This window comes from Aplysia californica, unplaced genomic scaffold (assembly GCF_000002075.1).
Source record: "Aplysia californica isolate F4 #8 unplaced genomic scaffold, AplCal3.0 scaffold00059, whole genome shotgun sequence".
NCBI lineage: Eukaryota > Metazoa > Mollusca > Gastropoda > Aplysiida > Aplysiidae > Aplysia > Aplysia californica.
Genome location: NW_004797329.1, coordinates 568,832 through 585,733, shown reverse-complemented (window position 1 = coordinate 585,733; position 16,902 = coordinate 568,832). Strand labels below are relative to the sequence as shown.

Below are 16,902 nucleotides of genomic sequence, written 5' to 3'. Positions count from 1 at the left end.
ATACACACACACACACACACACACACACACACACACACACACACACACGTACACACATACGCAAACACTTGCACAAGAAAACACTCACGCAACATTGAATTGTTCTTACGTACCTGTGTTTATACCTTCATCCCTGAACTTTAGTTCGCTTTTCTTTTCCCTGATAAGAGATACCACCCCGACCCTCTTCACCTTAAAACCCATCTCTTCCAAAGGCCCCTAGAAAGAAACACCCACGCTAATTAGTAATTCTTTTACTTTTAGCCACCCAATCGGGCCAAGATGTGCTGAAGTGCAATTTACTCGCGACCTGCAGGGTTCCTGCTACTAAAGAAGTAATACACTCATTACAATGAACCAAATTTGAACGGTTGGCCACTTCATATTTTAGAGATCTAAACGTCTGGCAAAATAGTTGGACCTCTTGCTCAGGGTCACCTGAGGGGTAGAGAGTGTGCTGAAAATAAAATGGCTTGTTTTTCATTGGATTTCTTTGCCTTACTTTTCCTGACTATCTTTGCAAAGTGGTATATTGCCATTTGATGGCAATTCATCTCCCTAGCTCTATTGATATATCCAGACTCTTTGATTTCCGTGGTCACGCTTGCTCTATGACAGGAGCCTTTAATGTGTGCGTCTGAGACCATATTTATTAACAGCACATGGCCGACTCTTTTCTCCTAGCTATAAGGCTAATCTGGGAGCCAACAAACTGAATGGAATGGTCTATGAACCACTGTCGCATACGACCGGTCATTCAGACTTTCAAAGCATTTTTTCCCTCCTTTTCCTACAGTAAGCCTAAGGAAGTTGGGATCACCCGTGGTCAGATAGTGACACGTATCTCTTGAGTTTAGAACCCTTCAGATGATGTGTCAGATTCCTTGCATATTTCCAAAAGCCAGTCATGATAGTGTATTGAGGCCTGATATCTATCCTCTGTCCCGAGAATCTAGGATAGGGAACGCTATTACGGGGTGGTTTGGATTTCAGCCGACAGCAGTTTCATTTTCACTCTTATTCTACACAGAGTGAAGAGCTGTAAGTAAGTGGTTAAAGGGCGCGAAGGCAATAGGCTCCAGCTATTGTCTGCCAGCTTTTACACTATGTACGCTTTTCAGCGCAATAAGTTTGGGAAAGTTCGGAGCTCTTAAGTGTTCTTTATTGACAAAGGAAGGTTTGTTCAGAGTTGGTCGAAAAGATCGCTGTGTTTACCTGTCCGGCAAACAAGGTTATCGAACTTGGCAATCGAGACGATCTTGTTCATTATCCAGACTGCAACTTCTTCCCACAGTCTCGCACATTTGTGCTCTCCCTCGTCCCCTCTTTTTCCCCTTTTCCCCAAAGACCACCTACCGCTTCCTCGTTTTCCTCCATAACTTGAAAAGAAGGAGTTATTTACTGCCTTACTGAGGTGTGTTTTAAAAGAAGACCGGATAGCGGGCATGTCGACAGACATGATTACACCCTTTTCAAACAGAGGGTAAATTGTGTTAAGAAGTTCAGAGAGGTTGGAAGTGTTAACCTTGGTAAAAGTGATCGATTCGGAAAAAAACCAGGTCTGTTTTGCTATACAAGAAAAACGTACGTCTCGTATTAGCATTGTAAATGAATCCTTCCACGCAGCACACGTGTGCTGCATCAAGTGTGTTTTTTCACCAAAGGATGAAACACGATTTCAAAGCTGTTTAAATATTCATTGTAGTTCCGAGTTTGAAAATAATATCGTTTTTCTTGACCTGAAAGACAAAATATTTTTTTGGTGTTTTTTTTTTACTTTTGTGTTTGCTCGGAATATCATTTCTGCCTAGGCTCTTCCAATCTTGACTGCCAAACCGAAATAATGTTGCAGAATATTTCAGATATTATATTGAGGTAGGTTTGACGAGCTACTACAACGTATTTAGGTCGAGATATGTGGAAAGTGAATCTATTTAACACCAGAGGAAGTTGAGAACTCTGGGCTGTTACTATATTATTGCTTTTTGTTGGGTTGTGAGGGTAAATTCTAGGCAAGGTCTTAAAAAAACATTCGTTGTTATAATTCGCCGTTCTAATTCTTTGCTTCAGTCAACACCCTGCCTCTCAACTTGTCAACTAGAGAGACTCTGGATTACTATGAATTAGGCCCCTTGGGATATCCCACTTTCATTACTTGAGGTAAGAATCATTGTAAAGTTGTAAACTAAACCATTTATGATTGTGAAGATGGTGTGAGCTCTCAGACAACTGTTATTACCGGGCTCAGTTTATGTATAGGGATAAGCAACAGTTAAAGACTTGGAACGCTGACAGTGAGCTGTCGTAAAGACGCCGAGGAAACGCTCGAAACTGTTATGTGTTAATCATAATTTCCCCTTCACTTCAAATATTTAACTGCTTCTGTCAGTTACCACAGAATAGGCAAAGTGTCGTCTCCACGCATGCACCGGTAAATACTCATGGGGAAACGAAAGGGTGGAGATAGGAGTGGGAAAACGAAGGACATGCAGACAGACATGAACACAAGTACACATCCACACTCGCATACGTATCCCCTTTCCCCTCATTTTCCACACACACACACACACACACACACACACACACACACACACACACACACACTTACACGTGCTTTGCATGTGCACATGAGATGCTTGCACTAACAAATTGTAGAAGACACAGAATCTGCTTTGGAGCTGGCATAGTGCTTCATAATTTATATAATCGATGGTGATGATGATGGTGATGGTGATGGTGACAGTAATGGTGATGATGGTGATGATATATATATATATATATACATACACACACACACGCACGCACACACACTTACACGTGCTTTGCATGTGCACATGAGATGCTTGCACTAACAAATTGTAGAAGACACAGAATCTGCTTTGGAGCTGGCATAGTGCTTCATAATTTATATAATCGATGGTGATGATGATGGTGATGGTGATGGTGACAGTAATGGTGATGATGGTGATGCTTACAGTCTGTTAATTATCATTATTACAGTTATCAGTAGTAGTAGTAGTAGTAGTAGTAGTAGTAGTAGTAGTAGTAGTAGTAGTAGTAGTAGTAGTAGTAGTAGTAGTAGTAGTAGTAGTGATTGTTATTATTACTATAGCATAATATTATGTTTGTTATCATCATCATCATCATCACCATCATCATCATCATCATCATCATCATCATCATCATCATCATCATTATTATTATTATTATTATTATTATTATTATTATTATTATTATCATTATTATTATTATTATTATTATTATTATTATTATTATTGTCATCATCATCATCATCATTATCAATATTATCATCATTATTATTCTTTTTACTATTATTATTATTACCTATCTATCTATCTATCTATCTATCTATCTATCTATCTATCTATCTATCTATCTATCTATCTATCTATCTATCTATCTAATTCTAAAAGAAGAGCGGAACAGAGAGGATAGTAAGGTAAATACGAGAAAAAGGGAGGAAAAGAAACACAAAAAAGTATTTTCGTAAGATTGATAAGGTATAAAAAGACAACCAGCTAGATGGTAAAACCGCATGTTGTTTTACACAGACTGTCGTTGAAGGTGATTCGCGCCCATCTTTCTGTATAAGACGTGAAACTAATCATTACAGATTACCGTAAGATTACGGAACTCAAAAAAATGTGACAAACTTGCCATGAGGTGTGGGAAATAGAGGGGCTTTACTTTAGAAAAATCCTTTAAAGATCTCGATTTGAAATAGTTTCACCATGGTTCAGAGAAATTGGGTAATGCTATTACGGCGGATTTGATGCTGAGGAGTGTGTGTGTGTGGGGGGGGGAGATTTGAGGGGTTGTGTGAGTGTGTGTAAGTGTGTGTGTATATGTGTGTGAGTGTGTTTGTGTTTGTGTGAGTGTTAATGTGCGAGTGTGTGTGTGTGTGTGTGTGTGTAATATGTGTGTCTGTGGTGTGTGTGTGTGTGTGTGTGTGTGTGTGTGTGTGTGTGTGTGTGTGTGTGTGTGTGTATGTGTCTGTGTGTGTGTGCATCTGTGTGTGTTTGTGTACGTTTTGTCATTGCCTCTGCTTCTGAATGTTTCTCAAGCTCTTCGGATTGTGTGGTGAGAAATGAACATCATCATTATGTGTGGCCTTGCTTTTGGGTGTGTACATGCGTATGCAAGAGTGTGTACTTTGTGTCTTTTTGTATGTGTTTGTGACAAAAGATAACCTGGTCGCCAGCTGCTGTTATCGACATAATACAGAGGGTTTCGAAAGTAACTATATATGTCCGCAAAACGTAAAGCATTCTGTTCCGCCTCTAGTGCCCCGCAATACGAACAATAATTGCTTAAACTCAATACAGGCCGCGCCGCAGGCTATGGAATGGGACCAACATAGGTTATTAGTACAAGCACACGCTCAATTGTTTCTAGCTCAGGCTTAAGTAGATACGATGCGGTTATCGCTATCATTTGGCTCGGTCGCAGATCTTAAGCAGTCATTTCGCTCTCCAAGCTGTCAGCAAGCCTAAAGTACCCTCCTGAATGGCTCTCGAAGGTGGCCTTTCTGGCGTATCTTAGTAATGTCTGGCCTACAGTTGGGTGTATAAAGAGACGTGTTGTGCAGACCATTTTGGTGGCATCTTCTTGTGCGACCTTCTTATCCCCCTAACTTGAGAACGTGCGATTACCAGTTTTACGCCACTTTTATCGGGGGTGTCTCTCTCTCTGTCTCTCTCTGTGTGTCTCTCTCTCCCTCTCTCTCTCTCCCTCTCTCTCCCTCTCTCTCTCACTCTCTCTCTCTCTCTCTCTGTCTCTGTCTCTCTCTCCGTCTCTATATATCTCTCTCTATCTTTCTCTCTTTTTTTCTCACTCGCTGCCCCCCCTCCTCTCTCTCTCTCTCTCTCTCTATCTCTCTCACTGTCTCTCTGTCTCTGTCTCTGTCTCTGTCTTTGTCTCTGTCTCTCTGTCTCTCTGTCTCTCTGTCTCTCTGTCTCTCTGTCTCTCTGTCTCTGTCTCTGTCTCTGTCTGTCTGTCTGTCTGTCTGCCTGTCTCTCTGTCTGTCTGTCTGTCTGTCTGTCTGTCTGTCTGTCTGTCTGTCTGTCTGTCTGTCTGTCTCTCTCTCTCTCTCTCTCTCTCTCTCTCTCTCTCTCTCTCTCTCTCTCTCTCTCTCTCTCTCTCTTTCATTCCCTTCGTCGCTACCCTTTTAACTTTTTCTGTGGATCTGTCCGTTCTGCCAAACCATGAGCATTTTTGTAAGAGAATATCGCTCACTTATCCATCATTCCTCCTATCCCATTCTCGCTTGTATAGATAACAAAATCCTGCTAGTAAGTAGATGCATTTACCAAAAACCTCCTGGGGATTATATTGCACTGCTGCTGGTACGAGCGCGCGTAGGTTAGAGGTCAGTAGTATATATCAGTGTCTTGTCACAGGTAGGACCGGGAGGCACTCCATCCCAATTTTCTGAGCAAACTCACCTTCGCACGAACAGTGTACCATGAACCTTTAAGACGGGTACGCACTTGTCCAATTTCCTATTTTAAAGAATGTCCTGATTTGGAACGATTGTTAATGTTCTACTCCACAATCGGCACACTTTAAAACATTTAGCAAGCGGACCTCTCCAACCCTGTGTGGGATACGAGATCTTAGCAGACAGACAGAGAGATTTGATACAAATAAAACATGTATGACTTCGGAGTTCAACGGTGAAGCACCTATTCGTTACATTGCTAATGTCGGTTAGCAAGTTGCATAATGGTGACCTCAGTCCTTTGAAATCAAGCTTGTTTGCAGTAATGCAACCGAATTTGTTTAATATTTTGCCCTTTTACATGCCGTGCTAAATGTCTGCTTTGTGTCACTCACGAAAAAATGACTAAAGATCGGAACTGTTTTGCTGCGAACCGATTAGGCTGAGCGGGGTAGTCGGGTGTGTGTCAAACCAGCCTTACGATTTCGTGAGATCGTTTGTCACAGCGAGCGTGGGGCGTGAGCCAAGTCCCTCTCCCGCGGGGAATGCCAAGAGCATCACAGCGATCGAATGGCCATTGTTGATATATGATTGTCCGCAAAGGGGAGCTAAGAGACTTGGTAGCTAATTTCGACGAAAGAAGTGTTCCTCTGGGGGTCTTTGAGGGTCATGCAGTTATACTGAACCTATCGTCAAGCTTGGAGTGCACAATCGTATACACTTTTTTCTTCTTATTATTCGTTGAGTCCTTAGACCACCTTTGTTGGTGTTTAATAGATTGTACAACCGAAACAGTAGACAACAGGAGATGAGTCTTGTGTTTAGTTTTGTTAGTGAACTCGCAGCTGTAAGTTTTTTTGGCGTTCATTTTGTTTTAAAGAATTTCTGTATAGCGATTTTTCAAAGGAAATGTAGGCCTACTTTTTTAGCTTTGCCTCGCTGGTAAGTTCGGGGCTACATAATAACCAGCAGAAACGGCATGAATGATAGGCATGAGTGCATATCCAACAAATTAACTTGGTATGTTTTACGATGCAACCAGGTGCCAAAATATTATGGAAAGGCTAGAGAAAAGATATAGAGTAACTCAGTAAACCTTCAATCGGTAGGGTTACGAGACTTTAAGTCGTCACTTACTGTAACTATTACATATTATGTATGGCAATAGAACAAACATTCTGGAGAAAATATGCAAGCTAGTACACCTTTCGTGCAAAAGATAGTTCTGTGTAACAAGCACATTTTCAAACTTTCTTTCCTTCACAATGGCAAAATAACTATGTGGCAAACAATCAGGCTGTTATTGTCACCCACACAACATAATGTAAATGTCGTGGAGGTGTTTGTTGTTCCTTGTACGACAACCAACAATCCGTCCAGCCAAACAAAAAGAAAATGATAGACCCATAAAGCAAAATGAAACGCCACATGAGTCAAATGAACGTATTTCGACTACTTGGTGTAAGACTCCGACATACGCCATTTTTAATGGTGACTTATGGCAGAGTCGTTCACTGAGCAGTCGATTTGTCAATAACTGTGCCGGAGTTACTCATCGTTTTAACAGCAACACAATTCTTACTGTGACTTTTTAAAGTGGACCGCTTACCTCACACTGAAATAGAAAAATACCCTTTTTTGGTATTTATTAAACAATGGCACCAACAATACGGACTTGCGTGCACTGTAATTAGCCTTGGTGTTGGAAACGCATTACAGGGGCAGGCCCAGAGAAAAGAACTCCTCTGGCCTAGAGTCTGCCTACCGGTTACGATCAAAGGCCTCAAAGGTCAACTCAATGTCCTTTAAAGATAGAAGACCGTAAGCCACAAAAAACCAACTGTATTGCACAAGAGAGCATTATAAACTTGTTACCTTTTCCCCTCCATTTTTTTGAAGGAAAGTATTCTGGTTTCATACCATGGTCTACAGTCGCATTTAAACAAGAAAAACGCGTATTATGACTGAGATATAACTGCTTTAAAAAGACCGAACTTCTCAAAATGTGAGATAGAGGTTGTTTTTAGCTTCGCCATCACAAACTCTCGTATAGGCTTTGTCTAGCCTGCGGGACATTATGTGTTCAACAGTCTGGAGGCAGCTCAGTACTGGGAATCTGTCCTTGGGGAATTCATCAAAGAGGATTTTTTTTCGTCACAGAAAGCATGGTTGTTTTTTTTCCCTCTCCATTTCTCGTCCGTCGGGACAACCGATTGATAATGCACCTAGTTCTTTTTATTTTTACCGATAATAGCGTGAACTATTTGTGATCGATCTAATCATTGTGTTGAGGAAGTAGCCTAAAAGTAAGAAAACAGCATCAACAGCATTAATCTTACAAAACAATTGGCTTTTAAAAGTGTTAGGGTAGTTATTTCCTCATCCTCCCAGGACCGATACAATATTATTTTAACACAATTTGATTATTAGGAAAGAGATCATTTGGCCAGATCTCAGGCTTGCGAGTGCTATGGCAACCGAGTTGTTTATTCTCTTTTTTTTCTAAAAAGATATTTTTGTTTCATGAAAAAGAATTATCATTCGTTGACGTTACCATAAGAGTGGTTTTCGGCCTGGCATATTTTGGGTTCACCAACAGACTTTGTTCCAGACAAATTTTAATGACACTCATTTCTACGCACGCCTTTCTAATGTCTGTGAGTAGTATTAGTCTGGGGCCCGCTGTTAGCTCAGTTGGTATCTTTCTGAAATACGGAACAGATGGCCCTGGTTTGAATCAGGGGACGTTCTGAATGTTTTGTTGAGGGGCTCGGGAGGGGGAGGGGGGCTGTTTCAATGTTCACCGCCCAATTGACTTGGTAGTATCGATTGGAGAGGGACGTAGAATTCAGAGACCTCACCTCTTAAATGACCTTCCACTGCTGAAAGGGGCTTTGAATCTCTGTACTTTTTTCTCACATTTCGTATCGCTTTGGCTGTGTATATAACTGCCTCACCCCCCGGGACGGTGCCACTGACTGAAGTGTCTTTAGGCCATTCCTAAAAGGGGGGGGGGGGGCATTAACCATGTTTTTATGCACAATACAATTGAAGTTATAAATGGGCTGATTCATCAATGTCATGCTCATAACGTGAACTGCCTGAACTGCAACATGGAACCACTGCTTTTTCTTTCCTAATCCTTACAACCGTAATTTTGCCTCTACATCTTTTGTATGTTTGTCACACTCGTGTGACCTGCTATTTCTGGGGCGCCTTAATAGTCGAAGCCGACATTGTGCTATTAAAGCAAAAGAGGTGAGCAGAGTAAGTCTGATTCCCGATAAGGACTTCTCTGTTGACATCCACCTTTTGGCGCTCATATGACCGTATGCAGTTGCGAGCGCCGAAAAACCTCTATTATAGCAACAAATCTAATTACCTACCTTCAGGTATTCTTCTGTCCGTGTCTGTCGATTTGTTTGTCTGCCTTTCGTCTGTATGCAAGTACACATACGCTTTTGCTTTGTTTGCCGAAATGTACAGTTATTTTCATTATCGGCCAACCATTCTGTCTGTCTGTCTGTCTGTCTGTCTGTCTGTCTGTCTGTCTGTCTGTCTGTCTGTTTGTCCGCCTGTCTGTCTATCCCTCTCTTTCTTTCTTTCTCTCTTTCTTTCTCTCTTTCTTTCTGTGAGGCATTTTCTGTTTTCTGTTTGTCCACCTGTCTGTCTATCCCTCTCTTTCTTTCTTTCTCTCTTTCTTTCTCTCTTTCTTTCTGTCTCCTTGTCTTATTCTCTTTTACCCCCCCCCTCTCTCTCTCTCTCTCTCTCTCTCTCTCTCTCTCTCTCTCTCTCTCTCTCTCTCTCTCTCCCTCTCTCCCTCTCTTCTAGTTTTGCTGTAGCCACTAGCCTGATAGTTCGAAAGGCAATCAGTTCTTCAAGAAAAAAAAAACCCGGATCGAAAGAACCATTCAAAGGCCTCACACTTGGTCGAGGATTTGCTTAAAGTCACTCAGACACAAGTCCGACATTTGTCACTCTCAATTAAAGGTGTAGTGGCTGGTCTTTTCTTTGTCTTTGGTTCCTAGCTCAGACAAATTTAGCACTAGATAAGGGCGGATAGTCCGGATTTAAATGGGAATTTTGTTTTGTTTCTTTGTGGATTTTTTAAAGAATGCTAAGTTGACATCGTTGAAAAGGCCAGGAGTAGAAACTTTCAGACGAACAATAATGGAAAAGACCAGAAACACGAAATTTGTTGAGAGAGTGGGAGGGAAAAGAGGGTAACATTCTACGTATTCCTTTTCGAGGCTCAAGGCTAGAAGCCTGTTGTTTTTTCCACAGAACAAGTGCAGTGACAGAAAGCTGGCAGGGTCCAACATAGATATGTTTGCTTGTTGTGAATTTCACTTCCACTGTTAATAAATTCAAGTTCACATGCTTTGTTTACGTAGGATTGATAACAGAAAAAGCAACTATTTTGTTTGTGAGAGTGCTTGAGGAAATACGAAAGTTGCGTAGAACAAATGAGTGAATATAACCGGTTACTGTCATGTCGTGTGAAAAGATTATGCACTTCACTTCACCAAGAAAGTTTATCGCTTTACTCTTTGGGTTTTTTCTCTTTTTCTTACATTGTGTTATCCACATAGTCCGTGTTGACCTGACAGACTGGATAGAAGCCCCCCCCCCCCCCCCCGTTCATTTCCTTAGTTAAATTTTGTCAAACGGACATAAAACGTTTATAATCACAATCATTTGGAGCCATTATAGGTATGGGTGAAATCAGGTGTTCGTCATATTAATGAATTCAAAGAAACCAACATCTTTCAGCCCGATTGGCAATTTTCATGGATTTTTTTTTGTAACTGAACGTCTTTTATTTTTATTTGAAAACACATGTCTGTGTTTATTTTACCGACAAACGTTGATCAAAGACACAAGTTTTCAAGGACACTCAAATATGGAAATACCACACTTTGGCCGACATTTTCTCGCTAATTTTACCTCTGATTTCAGGCGATTACCACCTCCATAAATTGCAAATATTTCAATTTCTATTCCAGATGGATGGGTATTTTTTTTTTTTAATCTAAAGCAACACAAATGAACAAGTTTTAAGATGATACTAATAACTCCATTTGCCCCGAAATTGACGAGCGCATGATTCCATCGTGTCATGTCACCTATTATGTTAAAAGAGTGTCTGTAGTGTAGTGGTTAGGTGCTTCGCTGTCGCAAGCTCAAGAACCGAGTTCGATATTCCGTGAGGAGAGAATTTTTGTTTTGTAGTATCTCGGTCTTTCTGGTAGGAAGCTGTATCCCTCTTAGCCGGGATAAGTCCTGTCAGGGAGAGTCGCAGTTCTTTCGGAGATATGCGTTAAACTCGGAGGTCCGGCCTGTTAAATTACCTTTTAGTGTTGATAGGGGCCGTTAAACCTAAACCATTTCACCTTTTCACAAAGGAAGAGTAGAGGCCCACCTTCTAAATAATCTGAATTGTGTTGATGGGGACATAAAAACACCCACATGAAAATACATATTATTCTGCATTCTCCAACTGCTGAATAACCCAATAGATTAGGAAGTGGAGATTGCCTTTGATCTGTGAGACCCTGGAATGTCTCAGCTATTTGTTGGTGTCTTCCTAGAACAAAAACCCACTTGTGCGTCTTCCGAATGACATCACCGTCCCAGACGCTCATGCAGCGATCTGTGTGTGAGAGAGATAGAGTTTGTTATTCCTCTTCCTGGACTAACACTTTGCAGCAGCCTGCTTGTGTTTTTAGCGCCATGCTTGACGTGCTGTCTAATAAACTGTGATTCTCGAGCCTGAAAAAAAGAAGAAATTGGCGGTTCATTATTCTTTCAGGAAAAGAATGAGTCATCTTGTCGATACAAGATGCAGTCCTTCTGGAATGGAAGTTTCGATCTGATGCCACGGAAGTGGGATATTTCTTTTTTTTTTCAGTTGCAATTTTATCTTAAAAGTAGGAAGGTTTAATTTTGGGGGCATCTTGCAGAAAGAACAAAGATCGCTGGTCGGATTAGCTTTACATTTTATTAGGAGTGCAAGAACACATACGGTTCCCAATGCCTATAGCCTTTGCTGGACTATCTGGATTCTTTGGGTAAAACAATAGACAGTGAATCCACCGCTGTAATGTGAACCTGTCTCTCTAAAGATGTGTAGCTCCCGTTGGTATTATATCTGAACAACGCTGAGTCATAAAATAAAAGGCATTCCAAAAGTTCCGTTTAGGATTTGGACAGAATTTAGTAACAAACGAATTAAGCAAACATGCGTAAGAAAACCAAAACTTTGATCCCCACTACATTTTCTGTGATTGGCTTTCGTTGGGCTCTTTTCTTTCTTTCATCAACTTGTATGGTACGCTTTCTTACCTTACAAAGATATTTTCTATAGATTACGTAGCGTATGTATCTTAGGATTCGGCTCCACTAGTCTAAGTACTGTTGTTTCTCTCTCGTTTGCTTTTCACATTTAGTATAAATACAGAATATGGTCACAATTTCCTTACACTATTAGCGGTGAACTGTTTTTTGACAACACATCAACTTTGCAGAATCCAGAATTCTTCTAGGTAACATCAGAAAAGTGTGAATCGTTGGAACAAAGAATAGTCACATTTAAACCTAATAATAATAACCTTTTCATCCCCAATGACATTTTTTTTTCTGAATGAACCCCAGTACCTTTTCTTGGGTCTTTTGAACTTCCTCAAATAAATTCGATTCCTTTACTAGTTGGGTCTGGCAGTCGCGGCCATTAAATGCGCTGTGGCTCCCAAACCCAATAAGGGATCGATTTTGTGATTAAAGGTTCCAGCTCCTACATCCGAGTTTGTCGCGCTTTCTCGAACTGGTAATATACACCAAGAGCCTTCATTACTTCTCTAGGAGTGGGATAAACGATCTGGTATGAGCAGTTTTAGAATCAGACTTTAGTCGTTTCAGGGACCACGAGTATTGTTTCGGTTGTGGACTCATTTTCTTTCACCGCATCATTTATCTTTCATTCAATGTTCGTGGGCGTTCTCGGGTTGCTTTTTTGGTTGCAACAGGAAGTCCATTAGTCGGGAAATGTAACGGAAAGGGAAGCACCGCTGTTTGCTTACCTTTTCCCACCGGAACATCCTCAAAAGTAACAATTTTTCGACACGTCTGTCTGAAATCATTGGACAGATTTACGAGGGGAAATGTTTCACGAGTCATGCTCTTCCACACATCAAAGAAATCGGAACGCAGGACTAATATCGCGCCACGCATGAAGTCCAGCATCCAACTTTGCAAATATAATGAACAGTTAGCTTCACTATTCATAGTCGTTTAAAAAAACAACAAAAAAACGTGCAATCGACATCAGAAGAAATTGTAGCGCAATAATTTACCTTTATTTTTACATTTGCATGTTTTGTAATAAACATTTTTGGAGAAGTCTGTTGAAGCCTGTATTTTTTTTTTTAAAGGATTGTTTTTCTTTCTTCCATAGTTTCATAAAACTATGATCAAGCCCTTTAATGAAAAATGTTAGTTCTTTGTAGCTATTATCTGTTAAGATCAAGAGTTCTTCAATGAAACTACAAGGGAAGCCACTCTTTGACACTTTGCGTCCTGGTGGAACATGCATGACATCACCTCCATTCTTCATTTGTGCAAAAACCCTTGACGTTGTAAATTAAAGCTGAATGTTGGCAAGAGCATATTCAGAAGCGGGCATGTTAATAAGAGGAGCGGTGTTCCATGTTATTCCAAAAGAAACATTCGATTTTTTGGGAACGGGTTTTTTTTTGTTCGAATTATTTAAGCACGGGCGTATAAAAACAACAACGGAAGAGAAGATTTATGAGTATTCTAGTTACCATTTTAAAAAATTATTTCAACCATTTCTTAACTTAAATAAAGCACTATACTTCCGTGAAGGCTAAAAAAAAAGAACGATCGCAGCCTTTTTCCCGAACACATCATCCATTACATTTCTCTAATGCACATTTATTTGACATCCAGCACGTATGAAAAACAATTGTGTGCAAAATGCGGAAGTGCTGTTTATTGCATGCCTAATTTTTCAATTTATTATGAGATTTCGTATCAGCATCTGCATATTATGATCATCAAATGTTTGTGAGTTCGTTTGGTTGATGACATGGTACAGTCGTCATTCAACGCCATACAATATGGCAGTAAATTGCTATTGCGAAGCGGTGTTTGTGACTTTTACAGTCCTATCGTAGCGCCATCTGCATTGTTCTTTTTTCTGTGTGCGCACCCCAGTCTTAGTGCATGAAACTCTGATGAGAAGACACCCCTTCCCCCTTCCCAGCAAGCACACACACACACACACATACCCCCCCCCCCCCCCCACACACACACACACGCACACATACACACGCGCAACATATGTACACAAACCCACATATTCACGCACAACATAAAGACACAACATAAACACGCATATAGCACACACACACATACATACACACACATACAGACACACACACACACACACACACACACACACACACACACACACACACACACACACACACACACACACACACACACACACAAAACACTGGGCATACACACACACACACACACATTTATTGTGTCTATACTAACAAACACGGACGAGAGAATAGTACTCCTCGCCCCCTCTCACTCTCATGGGCGTAAATATTTTATTCCAGCTGGAAATTAAATGCCCGAAATAGGTTTTTTGTCGCTGTTGTTTTTTTTTCTCTTTCCTTTCGAGCGGTAGGGGAGGGAGTGGGGTAATAGACCGATAGCGCTTCACTAAGTGTTATAACACCTACTTCCTGTTTGGTTTTGCTTATTGGTTTTAATAATACACGTATTTACGTTGTTGTTGTTGCTGTTGTTGTTGTTATTTTCGGGTATGATCTCTGACATCTTTCTTTCTAAGTAAGGACCTAGTTTCTCGTCTATGAATGTACTTATATGAATCTCGATAAAATATGCGTCCAGCAAATAGAAACATGTGAATTAATAATAGGACACGACTTGAACAATCTGTAGACGAATTCCAACAGCTCATTTACGACTGTTTCTTTTGTCATATGCCATAGTCATTCGCGCCCATGTCTTCGTCATAAAATGTTTAATCACTAGAAACTAAATTTTCTCGTTTTTTAAATCTTATTGAAACTATGCGCTTAATGAGTACTTATTATTCACTGCTTTTCCACTTGTGTGTCATATGCGTGGGGAAATACTCGTTTCAAGGGTGAATTTTACTTGAATAAATGGAAACTCTTTCTTTGAAATGTCTCCTCTTTTCTGCGGCAAGGTTTTATCTAAACCGTATTGAGGCGAGAGTTAGAACGACGCTTTCGGGTAATTTGTTGTGTACTTTATGTTGTCTCCAGAATGACGAACAAACTATCTGTATATCTGTAGTGGGTCAATTAGCAACATAATTTAAAGATAAAAGCAACATTGTTTAATCAAAGGCCTCTTCTTCCAGTGGCTCTCAAACCTAAAGGGTGCATCAGATCGATCTCAAATTCCCGAACAAAGGACATAGAAAATGATTAGTATGGGAGCTGGTTTTATTTGTCGAAAAAATTGGATATTTTGGAAGGACGAGAAAGAGAGCATGGCAGCGGGATTAATAACAATAGCCTAGATTATGTAGCTCCATGTACTGATACGTTCTTTGGGCGTATATTTCACAATCCTTTGGTCTAAACTAGTCCCAACACAAATGGCCCGCTTCATCCGTTTGAGTTGAGATGTAGGCCTATGGGGAAGGCAGACCCTCAGAGACACTGTTTCCATGACCTCTAAGGACATTTTTCGACCTTCAAGGGCGACGCAAACTAAATCTAACTTCGTTTGAAAACAAAGCGGTATGGGTTATCCGAAAATACTGTCTTGCGAATCCACACTTGCACTTTCACGTTATGATACGTTACGTCAAAAACAAAGGGAGCTCCTTGACGATGAATGTTCATCTTACTCAAGCTGCCATGAACACTGTTGGACTAACCGCCCTTGTTCTTCTATATTTGCATTTTTCCTTTCAGTGTCTCGGTTTTGGGCGTTTTCGTCAAAGGAATGCAGCCAGTAAGGCAATTTTTGAAAATGTCGAAATGGTTGCACGGAATCTACAACTCTCTTGACCAGTCAGTAACGTCAACGGTAACGCTGTTACTTTCGAACCCACTGCAAAGTAATCTGCAATTACAGTTCAAGAAGCATAATATAAACCAGGTTCTTTGTTGCAAATTGTTCGGCTCTGTGCTTTGATCTCATGAGACGTACGTTCCACTAGCACGAGATCAAAGTATCATTTAGTATTATCGTCTTCCTGTTGGGATGTTGCTCCGCTGGACACGCATGGTTAATCTTTCTAAATCATTTTTACAAGTGAATTCTAACGGAGATGAATCCGGTTGTTCATTGCCTGGGCAGTTTTGTTTCGGGAACACAAAGAAGAGAAAGCGCATTTTTTGTTGCTGTTTTTTTTCCAGTAATAGCATACATAACAAAGCCTTGTCCATTGCCCTGACACGCGTGGACGATCATTCTTAACCCGGAAAAACCCCGCTGTGAGGACAGGTTGCTTCTGGTCTAAGCAGTCCTGTCGAAGGAAGAAGCACATAAACACGATCAATCTTTCTTGTTTCCTCAGTTATATCAAGCCACAAAGACCACCTAACTGAATTTTTTTTAAAGTTGCGCATCATGTAACAACCCGGAAGGCGTTATTTTTATTGTTTAGAGATTGAAAAATGACTTATTTATTGAAATAGCTCACAAAGGCTGAATAAGGAGTCTTCATTTGCAACAGTCAGGCATGCAAAACCTTTTAAGCTTTGTAGGACATGCAGAAAGGCAGACCGTTGGGCATTATTTTACAGCATATGTTTAAAGGACATTGACATTCTCAGTTTATCATTCCGACTGCTTGTATCATTTAACGGTAAGAGTCATTTTACGGTTTACGAAGGAATCATTACCTCTAATCGCAGCGCGTACGTGCATAAATAATTAGTTTTGTGTTTGTACTGTTAATAATGATAGCCGTTATCGTACAAAAATAAAAGTCCACTAAAAATGCTGGTCAAAATGCGCCGTTTAATATATTCACATCAAACTCAAAATGATGAAATGGTATAGTTTTAACATCCTTGTCAAAACTATTAAATTATTTAAGAGGCGGGACCTGGGTGTTCAACGTCCATATATCTCCGAAAGGACTGAGCCAAATGGAGAATTCGTGTAGAGTGTCTTTCCAAAGGAAACAACATCGGACCGGGCTGAGGCTCCAGTTGGTCTCCAATGCCATGTCTGATAGGCAAATTCAGTCTGTGGCATTTTTAGAACATGTCTTAGATATCTCCATCTTTTCCTTTTTACAGTCGTGTTGATTTCTTCAATTCCAGCTCTTTCCAACACTTCATTATTTGTTATAACTTGATTCCATCCTCTATATCACCCCCCCCCCCCCAATA

The 16,902-nt window shown here is 40.5% G+C and overlaps 1 protein-coding gene across 8 annotated transcripts in view; it reads left to right on the top strand.

Moving 5' to 3' along the window:
• LOC101856787 (fibroblast growth factor receptor 4) overlaps nucleotides 1-16,902 on the top strand; it is a 263,607-nt gene that overhangs the window by 111,085 nt on the left and 135,620 nt on the right. The window contains exon 1 of one of the 8 annotated variants that reach the window (XM_035968431.1): nucleotides 2,066-2,160. The exons of the other annotated variants lie outside the window; for them this stretch is intronic. The gene's annotated coding sequence lies outside the window, so the exon portion shown is untranslated. Of the gene's footprint in view, nucleotides 1-2,065; nucleotides 2,161-16,902 lie in introns of those variants that run through there. 8 annotated transcript variants of the gene reach the window in all.